Source organism: Pseudorca crassidens, chromosome 2, assembly GCF_039906515.1.
Source record: "Pseudorca crassidens isolate mPseCra1 chromosome 2, mPseCra1.hap1, whole genome shotgun sequence".
NCBI classification, from domain to species: domain Eukaryota; kingdom Metazoa; phylum Chordata; class Mammalia; order Artiodactyla; family Delphinidae; genus Pseudorca; species Pseudorca crassidens.
In genome coordinates this window covers 33713001-33729671 of record NC_090297.1, presented here as the reverse complement: position 1 = coordinate 33729671, position 16671 = coordinate 33713001, and the positions used below count along the sequence as shown (strand labels likewise).

The following is a 16671-nucleotide window of genomic DNA, read 5'->3' as shown; positions in this document are numbered from 1 at the left end:
CTCTGCTGAATTTGTCAAGGTCACACAACTCAGAAGTGGAGGGACCACGTGTGTCTGACACCAAGGCACTACTGACATGGTGGGACGTGGCAGGGGGAGGGACAAGCCTGCTGAGTCTGAATGGCCCCAGGTCTGGCTGTCAGTCTTCATTGCCTGAGGCTGGTGTGGGTGACCTGTGAGCCAGGAAGTGGTGGCTGAAGGAGCGGGGCCCGCAACCCACCAGAGCCCCTTGGTGCTTTCCCCAACCCCCAGGGAGGACGGAGCAGGGACAGTGGCTGGAGGTACAGAGGGGCTGCCGTGCTGTACGGGGGACCACCTCTGGCCTGTGAGATAAGAGACCTGGGGCAGTTCCTGAGTCTGTTGCCGGTTCTCTGTGACCCCTGAGGCAGGTCATCTCAGGGCCTTGGTTCCCTCGTCACTCAGAAGGCAGGGCAGTCATTGCCCTGCCTATTTCACGTGCTCAAGTTCATTTTTCATTGTTGGCATCCACCTGCCCATCTCTACCTAAAACATCCACCAGCGGCAGGTGCCCACTGTTCCCTTATCATGCAGTAGTTTTCTCTGTAGTACATGCCCTGACATTCTATCATACCCCTCTTCTTTTACCTGTGACTCCCTTTCTCTGCCATGAGACTATAAACCCCATGAGATCTGGGACTGGACTTTATTCAGGGCTGTGCCTCCAGCACCTGAGCAGTGCCTGGTACAGACGAGCCCTGAGCACACAGTGACTGAATGAATGAATGAATGAATGCACGACCACGTGACTGGGGTGGTGCGCCCCCTTCCTGCTTCCGCGGCCCCATCTGTGTCTCCTCCTGGCACTTGTCACAAGGCGCTGCGATTGCATGTGTGTCTCCCACACACTGTCAGGTCCCTGAGGCTGAGCACAGAACCAAACCTCAGAGAGGTGCTTGATGAACCTTTGTGGAAGCAGTGAATCTAAGCCCTCTCCCCGCTGGACCTCAGCTTCCCCATTTGTCAACTGTGAGCGTGTTTACCCCAGAGGCTTTATAAGTGCCCTCTCTCAGTGACATTCTGGGATTTGTCACCTGTTGGCTGGCGTTACTGCACCTGCCCCTGGGTGTGTTTGCCACCCCAGTGCTTGTCCTGACCCTCCAGGGTTGGTCACTGGCCAGAGTCTGACTTCCCCTTGATGAGCAATTAAAACCCCAGAATAGCCCATTGTTCAGAAACAGGTGCCTGGACCCTGTATTTATCTCCAGCGTGCATGCCCAGTGTGCTCGGGGCTCTGCCAGCCACGTGGTGGGCATCGTTGGGACTGCTGAGGCTTCTCAGCACCAAGAGGCCATCCCTGGCATCAGGAGACAGCCAATGCCAAGGGGAGCAGGCGCCCCTGAGAGCCAGGCACTTGTTGAAAGCGTTTCACATTCCTCAGGAAGGCCTCGCAAGATGGGTATCATTAACTCCATTTCACAGCAGGGGGTCGGATGCTGAAAGAGGCACCATCCCCATGCACGTGCCTCAAGCTCGCAGAACTTTAAGGGACAGGACTGGGGTCTGAACACAGGACCGGCAAGCTTTTTCACTGTGCCACTCAGCTTCCCCTGGATGGTGGGTACCATCAGCACCCTGAAGCTGTAGCCCAGCGACTGCTGGTGAGTGGGTGAGAGATGGTCCCATGGGACCAGCTCGTGGATGCGCTTATAGGGTCTGCGTCTGCAAGTAACCAGACTGGATTTTTGGCCTCTTCTTGCCCCCACCCCATGCCCTCAGCATGTTCTTCCGGGTCCTATCAAATCTCACATCCTCTCTGAAGGACGTGAGAACAGCCTAAAGTGCTAGGGAGAGAGAGGCTAGGGACTTGAGATCAACCATGCCCACGGGGGTGGGGCAGGCACTCAAGGCCAGCCCAGAGGGTGGCAGTGGGAGAATCCAGTCCAGAGCAGAGTCCAGAGAAACGGCCAATGTGGGCTGGCAGGGGGACATCCGGGCACTGCCACTTACCAGCCAAGTGACCTTTGGTAAGCTGCCCGTCAGCTCCCTTATCTATAAAATGGGAGTAATGATAGCAACTGCCTGACGTAACCCTCTTTGGGGATTTGATAAAGTAAATTACCTGTAAAATTCTCAGATGAGCACCTGGCAGGGAGCACGTGCTTCGTAAGCCACTGTTGGCCACCATCGTGTCACCACCCTCCTGCACAGTGCCAGCCCTGGGCCTGTGGGGCTGCAGCTGGGCGCTGGGCCAAGGCTGAGGAATAAGGTGGGTGCCGGGCCTTGGGAACAAGACCGTGACAGTTTCCAGGAACAGGGCACAGTATTAGGGGAGGGAAGTCTGAGCTGGGGGTTCTTTAGATGATTATAATGATGGGTTCGAGAACCAGAGGTGGGACTAAACTTGCAGGGGACCCAGCTGTGGGAGGAAGAGAGATGGGGGGAGGAGGGTCAGACCCTCACTCCGACTAAGGCTAATGGCTAAGGTTAAAGCCTTTCCATGTGGTTCTGAAGAGCTAAATTGCCATTTCACATGTGCTTGTCCTTTTTTTTTTTTTGCGGTACGTGGGCCTCTCACTGTTGTGGCCTCTCCCATTGCAGAGCACAGGCTCTGGACGTGCAGGCTCAGCGGCCATGGCTCACGGGCCCAGCCACTCCGCGGTATGTGGGAACTTCCCGGACTGGGGCTCGAACTCGTGTCCCCTGCATCGGCAGGCAGCCTCTCAACCACTGCGCCACCAGGGAAGCCCCTGTGCTTGTCCTTTTGAAGCAGAACCGTGGAATGTCCAAGCTGGCAGTGATATTGACCACCCAGGGTCACACAGCAGGTTAAGAGCACACCCCTGTTCTCAGTGCTTCTGTCTCCCCTTTGGTCACTTTAGATGACGGTTTAGGATCTTTCCAGCCCTGAAAATGGCCCCTAAAGACTGTTCCTGTGGTTTGTTCAGCGGTAGGAAGGGGTGGTGGGGACTGTGAAGAGGCAAGGCGTGCAGACCAGGATACATCGGGAGGCTGATCCCTGGGCTGACGCACAAAGAACAGGATGGGGGGAGGGGCGCGGTCCAGCTGCTTTCCGTTTGGACTTGAACAGGGCTGTCTCTCTGAGGCACGGGGGCTGCTTGCACCCTATCAGACGCAGCTTGGCATAAGCTGGAAATCTCTCCGGGGCTCTCCAGGCTCCTGATGGAAGTTGCTTCCTGAACTAAGCCTCTGTTTGTCCCTGACTTCTCGGCTCCTCTTCAGGTACTATCCCTCCAACGTGCCTGTCCGACACCTGAGCCAAAGCAGGCAGGCAGGGGTGCCCAAGGGGTTGGCAGGGCCTAGAGTTTGCCTGGTTGCCCTGAGCTCTGCATCTGGCGTTCCTGTGGGTGGGGGCAGTGGAGGGGGAGTATTTACTGAGCTGCAGCCTCCCCTAAAACCTGCTATGTTGGTGACTCGACATAACTGGGTTTGTTTCTTTCTGCCTCTGTTTCCCTGTCTTAAACTCCGGTTCCCTGCAAGGGTCAGAGCCCCACATGAACTCCAGACCCTGAGACCCTGACTAGCTATTACCATTTCATCCAGACCCCGCTTTGGGCTGGATCTTATTCCCTATACCCTCAAGCTTCTGGCTGGGTTCTTGCCCCCAACAGAGAAGACGGCCAGGAAATGGTACTGCCATTCGTCTAGCTTCTGAGATTGCCACTGCCAGAGACTACCTGTGTCCACCCATGAGTGGCCCTGCTTGGACCCATCCACCCTCTGGATACTCCCTCCTCCAGGCTTCTTCCTGCCACCGGCCCTTTGATGCTACAATCCCAGCCTGCTGGTGGGTACACATTCCCAGGTCTGAAGCTCTAGCTGGGTACAGGGATGCTTTGGGCTGCAGGTAACAGAAACCCAAGTACAAGTGGCCTAAACAGTAGGGGTTTATTAACTCCAGAAACCTGGAGGTGGGGGCAGTTTCAGAGCTGAATAACCCTATGGCCCAGTGATGTCAGGGATCCATCACTTTCCAGCTTTCCCTCCTCTGCCCACCTTCCCACCAAGTCAACATTCTTTCACTCTAAGGCATAAGATCACCCTGGGGGGCCATTTGCAGACATGATGATAGGCAGTGGAGAAGAGGACCATCTTTTCCAAAATCTCTTTCTTGTCCCAGAAACACTGAGAAAGACTTCTTTTAGCTATAAAATGGGAGTAATAGATCCCATTAGCCAGAATTGAGTCACATGCCCATGCCTGAACCACTCACTAGAAAGTGAAATGAAACTACCCTTACAGGATTGGACTAATCATGGTTTACCCTCTGGGCCTGGGGAAGGGCTGGCCCCAGTAAAGGCAGGCCTCTGTATTCCACTTGAACTTTTCCTGTTTGCATTTGGTGCCAGAACACCTGGTCACAGCCCTTTGTGGCCAAGGAAGCCATTTTGACCTCTTCCTGTCTGCACCCGGTAGGTGTAGAGTGTAAGTAACAGAAACTGACGTTAGACAACTAAAGTGAAAAGGATCAAGTTGGAAGGATAACGAATGGAAGGAGAATCTCATAGAATTGTTAGGAAGGTTGGAGAACCTTCCAAATGGTCCATTGGCTCAAATGAGGATCCAAGGTCCCTTTAGGGAGCAGAAAACAGGAACTTATTGCTGGCAGTCCTGTCATGCCTGCAGAGATGGAAGATTCAGGGGCATGGAAGGAGCATCAGATATACTTAGCTCAGTCTCATGCCATCCCTCTGGCTGCAGGAAAGCAGGGAGCCTTGCTTTATAGTCCACCAAGAGCGGGAGAACTAATTCCACCAAAATGAAATCAGGGTGCTATTGCAGAAATAGGGAGTGAGGGGGTAGGCACTGAGTGGCCAAAACCCAGCCAATGCCCACGGTAGCCCATGATGCCTGACCTGAAGACAAAGCAGAGATGGCGTGCTACATGTCCCTCACACAGGGATAAAAGATGACCTTAGGGCTTCCCTGGTGGCGCAGTGGTTGAGAGTCCGCCTGCCGATGCAGGGGACACGGGTTCGTGCCCCGGTCTGGGAGGATCCCACATGCCACGGAGCGGCTGGGACCATGAACCATGGCCGCTGAGCCTATGCTTCCGGAGCCTGTGCTCCGCAACGGGAGAGGCCACAACAGAGAGAGGGCCGCGTATCGCAAAAAAAAAAAAAAAAAAGATGACCTTAACTTCACGGGGATGGCCACTCAGAGCAGGAGACACGTGAGCACCCTGTCAGGCCCCCAGAAAGGCAGCCCCCCTGTGACATCACCCTGACAAGCAGAGGACCCCATCAAGTCCTTCTAAAGGCAAACCTGAGCCACTCCCCTCGGGGGTGGCTCCTCCTGGCTCCTCCCAGCTGCTCTAGAAATTCTTCTGTTCACCAATTATAGGAAACTGGTGACAGGCTCAGAACATTTCCAAGTCTTTCCTCAAGAATGCATGAATCCGAGGCCAATGCCCAGGCTTACCATCCTCCAGGTAGGGCAGGTTTCAGGCTTGCCCAGATCTATTGCAGCAGATAGCAAACCATTATGGAGCACCTTCTCTGGGGCAGGTAAGGGCTAAGCACTTGGTAGGCAGTATTTCATTTAATCCTCCCAACCATCCTATCGTATGGCTACCATTTTCCTTTTCTACAGATGAGGAAACTGAGGCTTGGGAAGAGTCATTGATTTTCCCATGGACAATAAGAAGCAGAGCAGGATTCAGATCTGATCCACAGCGCCCTCTTCACTGTACTGCCCCACACCCCACTGCTATCGCTATCTTGTTCTTCCTGCTTCGAAGAGAAATGGGACCGTGACCTTAGTTCACACATTTGTCCTCTAGGCTTATCCACTCCCCAAAGACCCTCCTCACCTTGGGCATCAGCCCGCCACCTGTCAGAGCCTCGGATGGCTCCAGAACGCCATCCCAGAATGCTAAGTCCTTTCTTACCCCACCCAAGGCCCTCCATGAAAACACAGTCACAAGTTGTACTTTTTAATGTCCACAATGAAACTTTGTCTTTGCCCTCGTAGTTGTGTCTTCCAAGGACATGGCTCTGCCTTCTTTTGGCACAGAGCATCCTTTCTGCTGCCCTTGCCAGTGCCGTCAACCTGGCAAAGGACCAGCTGGGCTCCAGGATCCCCCAGACGTGCCACAGAACCCCTTCAGGAGCAGCCTTGGAGGGAGTTGTGGGGTAACATGAAACATAACCCACTTCTACCAGGGCACCCCACCTTTATCTGTTTTCCACACTGGTCTTCAACGTAAGTTTTATTTTCTAAGAACAAAACTCTGCAGAAAATTTATGGATTCATTGGATACATTGATGCTTTTTCCCACAAGATTTCACAAGGTTTTCCTTGAACTAAACTCCTGTATCACCCTGGTCACTAGAATTGTCTTATGGGATCATAGCTTATCATTTTCTCTTTGACCTCATTTGAAGGCCAGTACTTCAGGAATAGCCATATATGCAGGAAATACCTCAGCACACTAGTAAAAAATAGAGAAAGTTGTCCACTGTGTTTCTTGGTACCCTTGAAATAAAGACCATGGTAACCAAGTCGTCTCAGAAATCTGGCACAGGGGCTTCCCTGGTGGCGCAGTGGTTGGGAGTCCACCTGCCGGTGCAGGGGGCACGGGTTCGTGCCCCGGTCCAGGAGGATCCCGCATGCCGCAGAGCAGCTGGGCCCGTGAGCCGTGGCCGCTGGGCCTGCGCGTCCAGCGCCTGTGCTCCGCGGCAGGAGGGGCCGCAGCAGTGAGAGGCCCGTGTAACACACACACACACACACACACACACACGCACACACACACACAAAAGAATCCCCCTGCCAAAGCAGAGGACACAGGTTCGAGCCGTGGTCCAGGAAGATCCCACATGCCGCGGAGCAACTAAGCCTGCGAGCCACAACTACTGAGCCCACACGCCACAACTACTAAAGCCCACACGCCTAGAGCCCGTGCTCCGAAACAAAGAGAAGCCTCTGCAATGAGAAGCCCGCGCACCGCAACGAAGAGTAGCCCCCAATTGCCGCAACTAGAGAAAACCCACGCGCAGCAACGAAGACCCAGCACAGTCAAAAATAAAGTAAAATAAAATAAATTAATTTAAAAAAAAATCTGGGACAGGAGGTTTGATTTTCCTAGTTTCCTGGCTCCTTCCTACTACTGACAATAGAACCCATCTTGTTTTGCTCCTTACCTTGGCTACTAGAATGCCCAGAGCTGAGATATTCAACTATGCATCTCTCTTTTTAAAATGCGATTTTTCCATTATATACTACTTGTGTATTTCCTAAGAATTAGAAAAAAAGACAAGTAAAAGGAAGCCAAAACCAAAAATTACTTACTGTGTTTCTACTCCCCCCAAAACTGTTAATATTTTCATCTATTTCTCTGGATTTTTTTATGTACAGTTTTCATGTGGTTTTTTTTGTAGGGTTTTTTTCTTTTAACATAGGTGAAATCATCCTGTATGTAAACTTTATAGCTTGCTTTTCTCAACCTGATATCTAAAGATTATCACATTCTTTCTTTTTAAATTGAAGTATAGTTAATTTACAAGGGTGTGTTAGTTTCAAGTGTATAGCAAAGTGATTCAGTTATGCATACATATATATGTTTATATATATATATATATATTCTTTTTCAGATTCGTTTCCATTATAGGTTATTAAAAGATACAGAGTATAGTGCTCTGTGCTACACAGAAGGTCCTCGTTGTTTCCCTATTTTATATATAGTAGTGTGTATATGTTAATCCCTAATTCCTAATTTATCTTTCTCCCCACCCCTCACTGTCCCCTTTGGTAATCATAAAGTTACTTTCTATGTCTGCGAGTCTACTTCTGTTTTGAAAATAAGTTCATTTGTATCATTGTTTCAGATTCCACATATAAGTGATATCATATGGTATTTGTCTTTGCCTGACTTACTTCATTTAATATGATAATCTCTAGGTCCATCCATGTTGCTGCAAATGGCATTATTTCATTCTTTTTTTTTTTTTAAGATGTTGGGGGTAGGAGTTTATTAATTTATTTAGTTTGGCTGTGTTGGGTCTTCGTTTCTGCGCGAGGGCTTTCTCTAGTTGCGGCAAGCGGGGGCCACTCCTCATCGCGGTGCACGGGCCTCTCACTAACGCGGTCTCTCCCGTTGCGGAGCACAGGCTCCAGACGCGCAGGCTCAGTAGTTGTGGCTCACGGGCCTAGTTGCTCCGCGGCATGTGGGATCCTCCCAGACCAGGGCTCGAACCCGTGTCCCCTGCATTAGCAGACAGAGTCTCAACCACTGCACCACCAGGGAAGCTCCATATTTCATTCTTTTTTTATGGCTGAGTAATATCACATTCTTAAAGGATGCAGAATATTTCATCAGGTAGATCAGAGGTCAGCAAGATTGTTCTGTAAAGGGCCAGATAGTAAATAATTTAGGCTTTTCAGGCCATACTGTTTCTGTCCCTACTGCTCCACTCCGCCTCTGTAGTAGGAAAGCAGCCATAGACAATATGTAAATGAGTGGGTGAGGTTGTGTCTCAGTAAAACTTTATTTACAAAACCAAGCTGCCAGTGAGATTTGGCCTGCAGGCTGTAGTTGCCAGCCCCTGATATAGATGGAGTCTAGTTTTCATAGACCCGTTATCCATTTCCATATGTTAGCATTTAGGTTTGCCTTCAGTTCTTAGAATTTTTGTCCCTCAGACTATATTCCTGGAAACTGAGATGACTATGCCCCAAAGAATGGATATTAGTGAGGCAAAGCTCTTGGTTCATGCTGTGAATTGGTTTCCAAAAGCATTCTCCCAAATTCCGCTACCAGCAGTGATGTGAGTGTGCCCATTTCCCCAAACCCTGTGTGCACTGGGCATTGTCCTTCAAGACATTTACCTCCAGCCTCCCGTGCTCCCTTATGTCTGGACTTTGCTTTTGTCTGATGTTTCACGCCTTGGTCTGCACTTTTATTCTTTAACCTTTCTCACTTTCTTTCTGGAAGTAGGTAAGATTTAAGCAAGCAGGGGTCAAGTTCAGGGGTTGGGGGAGCCAGGGAAGCACAGAGTCCTAAAGGTCCAGTGAGGGTGGCACTGGCCAGCAGGGCTGACAGCTGTCCTTCTCTGCTGGGTGAGGGACCCACTCTGGTGGGTGGTCACTGACTAGAACTTCCATCACTGTGGGTCAGGTTGGGGAGTGGAGATGAGACTGCCATGGGGAGAAAGGAGCAACACGGCAGGAGGGGACAAAGTGGATTTGGGGCTCAGACGACGCAGGCTTCCATCAGGCTCTGTGTGTGAGCTTGAGAAAGTTATTTTACCTCTCGAATTTGCCCAGTTTTTCCTATGTAAAGGGGATAAAACAGTCAACTGCACAGGACTGTCCTGAGGATTCAACAAGAGCCTTAATACCAGACCCTTGCACAGTGCCTGGCACAGAGAAAAGACTTAATGTGTCTTTGTTAAGTTGAATTGGCTTGAATGCTAGGGTCTTAGGAATGATGGGAAACAGATCATATGAATATTTTTTAAAAGAGAAAGAGTTTGGATTCAGTGCACAGTACAGGGTGGGCCTTCAAAAAACAATTGATGATGAATGAATGGCTGGAACTGTGAAGTCAAACAGCTCCCGCTTTGTCACCTGTTAGTTGTACGATCTTGGACAGAGCACCTCCCTCCCTACAGTGCTTCAGCATTCTTCTCTGAAAAATGGGTTTACTGCAGGATATTTACCTAGGGCTCCCAGATGAGAACACAATCATGGGTGGCTGAGTAGTTTGTTCAGGGTCGCCCAGCTGGTCCGCAGAGAGCTCAGGGTGCCCACCTGCCGGCTTGCTATGAGGATTACACGAAGCCAGGATTGTAAATTTTCTGGCTCAATAGATGTTCATTCCTTCCGTTAAGCAAGCTGGTCTGCCAGCCTGGGGGTATTGGCCAGGGAAACTGAGCACAGAGGGGGTCTGCAGCCACCGCAGGGACTGGGACTGCCCCAGAGGCTGCTGCACGGTGGCTGTGAGTTGCTGGCACGGGCGCTTGGGAGGAGCGTTCCAGGTGGATTCTCCGGAGGTCACCTCTCCCAGGGGACCATTTCCCAAGAGCTGTCTCGCCTCCACGGAGTCCAGTGTGTGCTGTGGCCAAACAGAGAATTTGCCTTTTCTCAGCAGCCTCTTGGCTGGAAGTACAGCCTAGGCTTTTCTAACAAGCCATAGCTCTCGTATGTGAGGGAGCATGTGGTAGGAGCAGCACGTAGCACAGGACGAGCTAGACCATGGGACGAGCTCCATCACGGTCAGCTGCTGTTGACCTTGGTAGGCGTGTTATCACCACTGCTATGCACCTGGGCTGGGTATAGGAGGCTTTACCTCCTCCACATGACATCTGATCAACCCCGCTTCCCTTCAAGGAAGGTGTGAGTATCCCCATTTTACAGATAAGGAAACTGAGGCAGGTATGGGGAGATAAGTACAAAACTAGTAGTAACAGAGTGACAGTATATGGCCTTGAATTTAAGTATCTGACTCTAGAGCCCATATTCTTAACCATTAGTCATATTTACTGCTCTTCATTGGACATAAAACCTCTCGGTGAAGCAGAAAGGGATTTTAGTCCTGAAATGACCAATGTCCTTCCTTCTGGATTTGTCTGACCCAGGAACGAGGGGACCTGAGATTCTTTGAGGCCAGAACTCCAGCTACTCTTTTGACTGACTCATTCATACTGGAGGCACAGTTATTGACCTCTTTCCAGGGAGTAGTTCATCAACTATCCAACCAATGTTTTTTAGGGATCTTCCCTGTGCCAGGGCTTGTTCACGGTGCAGGGAATGCATCACAAGTAATAATAATTACAACTAACCCTTACTATGTGCCAGGTACTGTTCTAGACACTGCACATAGATTAACTCATTTAATCCTCACGATCCCACAGATAGCTGGCATTAACCTTTCCTTATAGATGAAGAAATGAAGGCACAGAGAGGTTAAGTAATCTGCCCAATGTTCCACAGCTAATGAGTATCAGAGTCAGGATTTGAACCCAGGCAGCCTGGGGTCAGCATCCGTACATTTAATTGCCCCTGCACTGTTGTGGCTCAGATAGTCCCTGACTCACAGAACTTCTAGTCTTTCCTTTCCAACAGGCATGTTCAAATAGGACCAAACTAGCTTAATTCAGTTTTGTTTGCTAAGAAGCAAACTGGGCAGTGAGAATGAATCATCCCGGGTTTATAAAGTGCTTGACATCATGGGGACAGTGGGAAAGAGTCAAGGTCATGAATGGGACCCTGGTCTATTTCCCACCACGGCCTTGACTGCCATGTGCCCTTTGGCAAGTCTCCTCACCTCTCAGCCTCCGTTTCTTTATTTGCAAAATGGATTGTCCGTACCTGTTCTAACTGCCTCCAGGCATTTTTGTGAAGACCAACTGGTGTGGCAGATGGAAAGAAGATTTCAAATAGAAAAAAACAGGCACTGGGCAAGGATTTGTTATTGAACCAAAGTGAAATTTTGGTCAGCTTGATGAATGAATGAATGAATGAATGGTCCCAGCAGGCCTGCAGATTGGCTCCCTGGGTAACAAATGGCTCTCTTCGGGAGGTCTGTTGGAAGTTTTCAGAGTCTCATCAGGGCTCTCTCCTTGGCCATGTCCCATGCTCCCGTCCCCTGAGTTATTTTGCATCTAATTTTGTGTGAGGCTCCAAGGCTGCTTTGGCAAACATTCATTAATGTCTGTTGGGAGAAAGGCCTTGTGCTAGGCTCTGTGGAGAGACTGAGATGAATTTTGAATGGTCTCTGCTCTCAGGGGCTCAGAGGCTAGGAGGAGAAGTAATAATAATAATAATGACAATAACGATGGCCAGTATTTACCACATCCCAGATATTGTGTTGAGTTTTTATATGCATTATTTCATTTAATCATTGCAACAACTCCATGAGTTACTAAAACTTTTGTCCCATTTTGCGTGAGGAACCAGATTTAGACAGGTTAAGTAACTTACCCAATTTCACACAACTCTGAAATTATAGAGCTGGGCATGAAGTTGACAAAGAATATGTGCATACAAATAACTCTATTATAAGGTGGAAACCACAGCGTATCCTACTAGAGGGGCAAGGACAGGCCTCTTGGCGTTCAGAAAGGGAAGGGGAGCAGGATGATGGTGGTGATGTCAATGGTGATGCTGATGGTCTGTTGACGGTAATGATGAGGATATTCTTGATGGTGGTGGTAGTGACGGTGGTGGGGATAATGGCAGTGATGGTGGTGAAGAGGATGGCGATGCTGACGATAACCCTCTAGGGTCCGTTTGTTGAGCTTTTCTTTCATGCTAGGCCCTGACCTGGGTGCTTCCTACTATCTCATTTCATCCTCATAATGACTTTCCAATGTCAAGGTCATCATCTCCATTTTACCCATGAGGACTCTGAGCTAGAGACAGGCTGAGTGGCCTGCCAAGGGCACGCATCCAGCCTGCGCTGGGCTGGAGCTTAAGCATGCCTCACGGCAGAGCCACGGCTCTTTCCCATACCAGGGTCCCTCACCCGTGGGCCATGGGGCCGGGCATCCCGGAGATGCTCCACAAATACCTACTGAGCAAATATTGAATGAATGGATCCCCAAGGGGTCAAAGCCTTAAACCCAGAAGACAGAAATAACATGTCTCGAGTGAGTATGTGTAACCGTTATTTAAATAGATGTAGCGGTGCTGTGATCACTAAAATACAAGTTAATTGTAAAGCATTATGTTCATGTGGCTTTTGTATTGTTGTTCTTTTTTTTTTTCAATGAAAATATACTAAGTGTACAGTTCGGAGGAGTTTTGAGAAATATTTTCACACACAAAGGGGTCCTCGTGCTAAAAATGGTGGGAAGCGTCCTGCAGTACTGCATGTCGTGTGAAGTGCTTTGCCCAGTGTCTGGCACAGAGGTCACTCAGAGGAGAGAGGAAACCCACCAGGCTGGGGATTGGGAGCTGTGGCATTGGTCCTGGGTCTACAAGTGACTTACTAGACCTGAGCTGTCCCTTTCCATGGCTGTCTCTATGAGACCTAACACCAGCATCTAAGAGATTTCCCAAGTGGCTATGGAATGCTGGCATGAATGAATGGGTAACGGAAGAAAAAAATGAGTGAATTACGACGAATGGTGCTCAGGGAGGCTGTGAGGGGATGTTTTCCCCAAGGAGTGCTTGAAAGTGAGAGGTTTTCAGCCAGAGAGCAGAAATAGAACACAGGGGGTTCAACAGGGACCGTTGACTCCAGACTTCCAGCTCTGTGAGTGGGTGGTTAGGCTACGGTGGCATCCCCAGGGGTGTCTGATCTTGACTCTGTGATGACCCTGTTGGAGATGGGGTGGTGGCTGGAGCTTGGCTGTGAGGCTCCTCTCAGCAAGGCTGTGCTCCCTATTTGGGGATGCATTTTTCAAACTCAAGTGCAAGCTGACAGATGGCAGTGGTATAATATTCTCACATTCTCTACTTCCCACAGGCCTCCTTCCAACACAGCCCTGCGAGCTCTTAAAAACCTCTGTCATATCTCGACCATGAGACCACGGCTGGCTCTTGGCAGGTAAGCCCCCCATTGCTCCCTCACACCACGGGGCATGGAGCAGTTTCAGCACAGCCCTAGGACCATGGGCACGTTTGTGGCCAAGAGGTAGGTGGGGCTGACTCCAGTCTTGGCAGGAGAACGGAGCCTCACACTCTACCAGGACTTCAGGACAAAGCTGCCAGATGTCCAGAGTCCTGCAGCTGCCGTTTCTACCAATGGCAGTATATGGCGCTAGGAACGTGTCCTCGGACAGAAGCCAGGGAACTGGTTCTGACACCGTGTCAGCCTTTACTGCTCAGGAAACTCTCAGGCAAGAACCTGCCTTTCTGGGTTTCTGTTTCCCTATGTGAAAGTGAGGGAATAGGATTCAGTGAACTGGACTCAGAGCCAGCTCTTCTAGCCTCTGGCCAAGGCCATGGGCTGGGAGGAGGGATGGTGGGGACAGCAGCTGTCTGCCACTTCCCTAGGGCTCGTCTCCTGTTTGATTGCTCCATGGACCTCCATGGAGAGCTTGGGCTGGGCTTTGCATGTGCCGTGTGTGTGCATGTATGCATTTGAGCCCAGGACCTGTGTCCCTTCCAGCAAACTGTGCTTGAAGTCGAACTCAAGCATGGACAGTCACCAGCCCTGCACCTGCCCTGTCATGGCTGGACAGCACACCACGGTCACTGTAGGCTCTGGTGCCCAGATGGGAAGGGCAAAGGCTGCCCACATGCTGAGAGCATGGGCAGTCCTGCAGCAGAGTGTGGGTGTGAAGATCAAGCTGGGTGGCGGGCAATACAGGGTGGGAGGCTAGGTTACCGTAACAGTGAGGCCTTCGTTCATGTGGGAGTGAGTGCAGGGCCAAAGCTCATGGGCAGATCTTCAGGGCAGGCTGGGAGAGCTGCCCAGGAGATGAGACCAGGAGGGCACTGAGGCCTAGAGAGGAATAAAGCACATCATTGCCCTGAAAAAGCTTCCCATCCGAAGGAGGAGATGATGTGCAAATAGCCACAGTACAGGAAACCTGTGAAGGCAGGAGGGGTCCATTCTGTCTGGGTTTGGTTGTGGGGTGGTTCAGGGAAGACCATTTGAAGATGACACTTGAACTGGGCTTTGAAGGATGAATAGAAGTTCACCAGGTTAAAGAAAAAAAAAAAAAAGGAAGAAGGGCGTTCTAGGCTGAGGAGACAGCATGTACAAAGGGGGAGTGGCTGGGGTGTAGGCCTAGAGGAGGAGTGAGGAGAAGTGAGGCTGGGAGAAGTGGGTGGGCCTTTGAATGCCAGGTCAAGGAGCTCGGGGTAGGCCCTTTATGATCAAGGAAGGAAAGGAGATGGTCAGCTCCATGGTGCCAAGAGAGGCCTCTGGGGCCCAGGGAGAGGCTGAGAGCAAAGACGAGGGGCTCGTGTCGGAACCTACTGAACATTGGCCATGGGAGGCCCAGGGCAGGACGCCCCTCACTGAAGGGTCTGTGCCCCAATGGGACCCTTCAGGTCTCCCGATGAAGAGCTGCCACAGGGGCGCTGGGGTCCCCATCCTGTGCCGGGGGCTCCTCTAGTGGAGGGCTGCTGGCCTGGCCATTAGAACCCCTCTTCCCGCCGCACGCAGCTCCCCTCCTCCACCGCCCCTGAAGAACGGTGGGCCGCCTCCCCCAGGGCAGCATCATGTAAGCATGCAGGGTTGTTACGGAGGCCCTTCTCAGCCTTCTCCCGTCCTCTCCACTACACAACGAGGAGGCTCCCCCGCTAGAGTTGTTTTCGGTGTGATGGGTAACACTCCACAGTCGCGTAGTTTTACAGTTTCCTCTCTTGGCAGAACTCAGAACGCCTTCACATCTGTTGTCTCTCCTGGGACAGAAGAAAGAGTAGGCTCTGGGGCCCGAGAGCGCTGGGCTCCGGCCCTGCCCTGTCACTCCCCTGGGGAGCAGTGTAACCGCCTGTGCCTCAGGGCCTTCATCTCCTCAATACCCACCCCCTCGAGTGGTTTCAGAATCAGATGCCAGAGCCCGTGTGAAAGGCCAGCTCGGTGCCCGTCACGTGGGCAGCTTATGTTCTGTGCTGCTCTACCAGCTCACGTCCCAGTGATGGAGCAGGTGGCCTGGAAAGGCCCGTGGGTTTTTCGGTTCAAGGGTGGCATGAACAGTTCGTACCTGTGCCTCAACAGGCAGGCAGGCCCATGGACTTCATTTTCCTTTGAAAAGTTCATTCAGCAGAACTTTCCTGACACCTCCTCTGTTCCAGGCACTGGCAGACACTGGGGGCCCCGACAGGAATAAGATGGTCCCTTCTGCAGAAGGGATGTGTAAACAGATAGCAACACACTGTAAGAAAGGAGCAGAGCTGTGGAAGAGGGAGCGTGGAAGGATCAGTGGGGATTCGTCAGGTCAGGAGAATCGTGGAAGGCAGCGTGGGCGTTCCAGGCAGAGGGGCCAGCAGGTACGCAGGCATCACCGCGGGAAACCTCCTGCTTGGTGGGGCATCTGTGTTCGTGTTTACGACGACCTGCTCTGCAGAGCTCCCCATCACAGAGAAGCATCCAAGGAAGCCTGCACCTGCCCCCTTGTCAGCTCAGGAGGGTCAGATCCAGGCCAGGCTTCACAGTTTAAGAGGAACATCAGTGAGCTCTGAGATATGGCCAGATGTGCAACTTCTAGTGCCCAGCAGCAAGGGGTTTCTGATGCCTTTCTTTTTTTTTTTTTTTTTTTTTGAAGGATATTTATTTATTTTTTTGTGGTACACGGGCCTCTCACTGTTGTGGCCTCTCCCGTTGCGGAGCACAGGCTCTGGACGCGCAGGCTCAGCGGGCATGGCTCACGGGCCCAGCCGCTCTGCGGCATGTGGGATCTTCCCAGACCGGGCACGAACCCGCGTCCCCTGCATCGGCAGGCGGACTCTCAACCACTGCGCCACCAGGGAAGCCCTGATGCCTTTCTTGCTTTGAGTTGAGGGCATGTGTTACCCACAAACTCAGAATTAGTCAGGGAAACGTTATTGCTGTGTTTGTGCTGGGGCCTGGGATAGAGATGAATAAACATGGATCCTGCCCCAAGTACAGAGAAAGAGGTGGACAGACCTTAAAGGCCCATATCAGATATCTACAGATGCTCTAACGGGGTGGGGAGGGCATTCAAAGTGCTAAGGGGCCGTAGAGGAGGGGCAGTCAGAAGGCAGGAGCAGGGACCTGTCATAAGGAGGGAATCTGAGCCAGATGATAATAAGAATAAGAATACTTATAATAAC

General features: G+C 51.2%; 1 protein-coding gene across 2 annotated transcripts in view; it reads left to right on the top strand.

Moving 5' to 3' along the window:
* The window catches only part of HIVEP3 (HIVEP zinc finger 3), a 501781-nt gene that overhangs the window by 318896 nt on the left and 166214 nt on the right, over window positions 1–16671 (top strand). For both annotated transcript variants that reach the window (XM_067725724.1, XM_067725722.1), the window contains exon 3: window positions 13391–13471. The gene's annotated coding sequence lies outside the window, so the exon portion shown is untranslated. The remainder of the gene's footprint in view (window positions 1–13390; window positions 13472–16671) is intronic.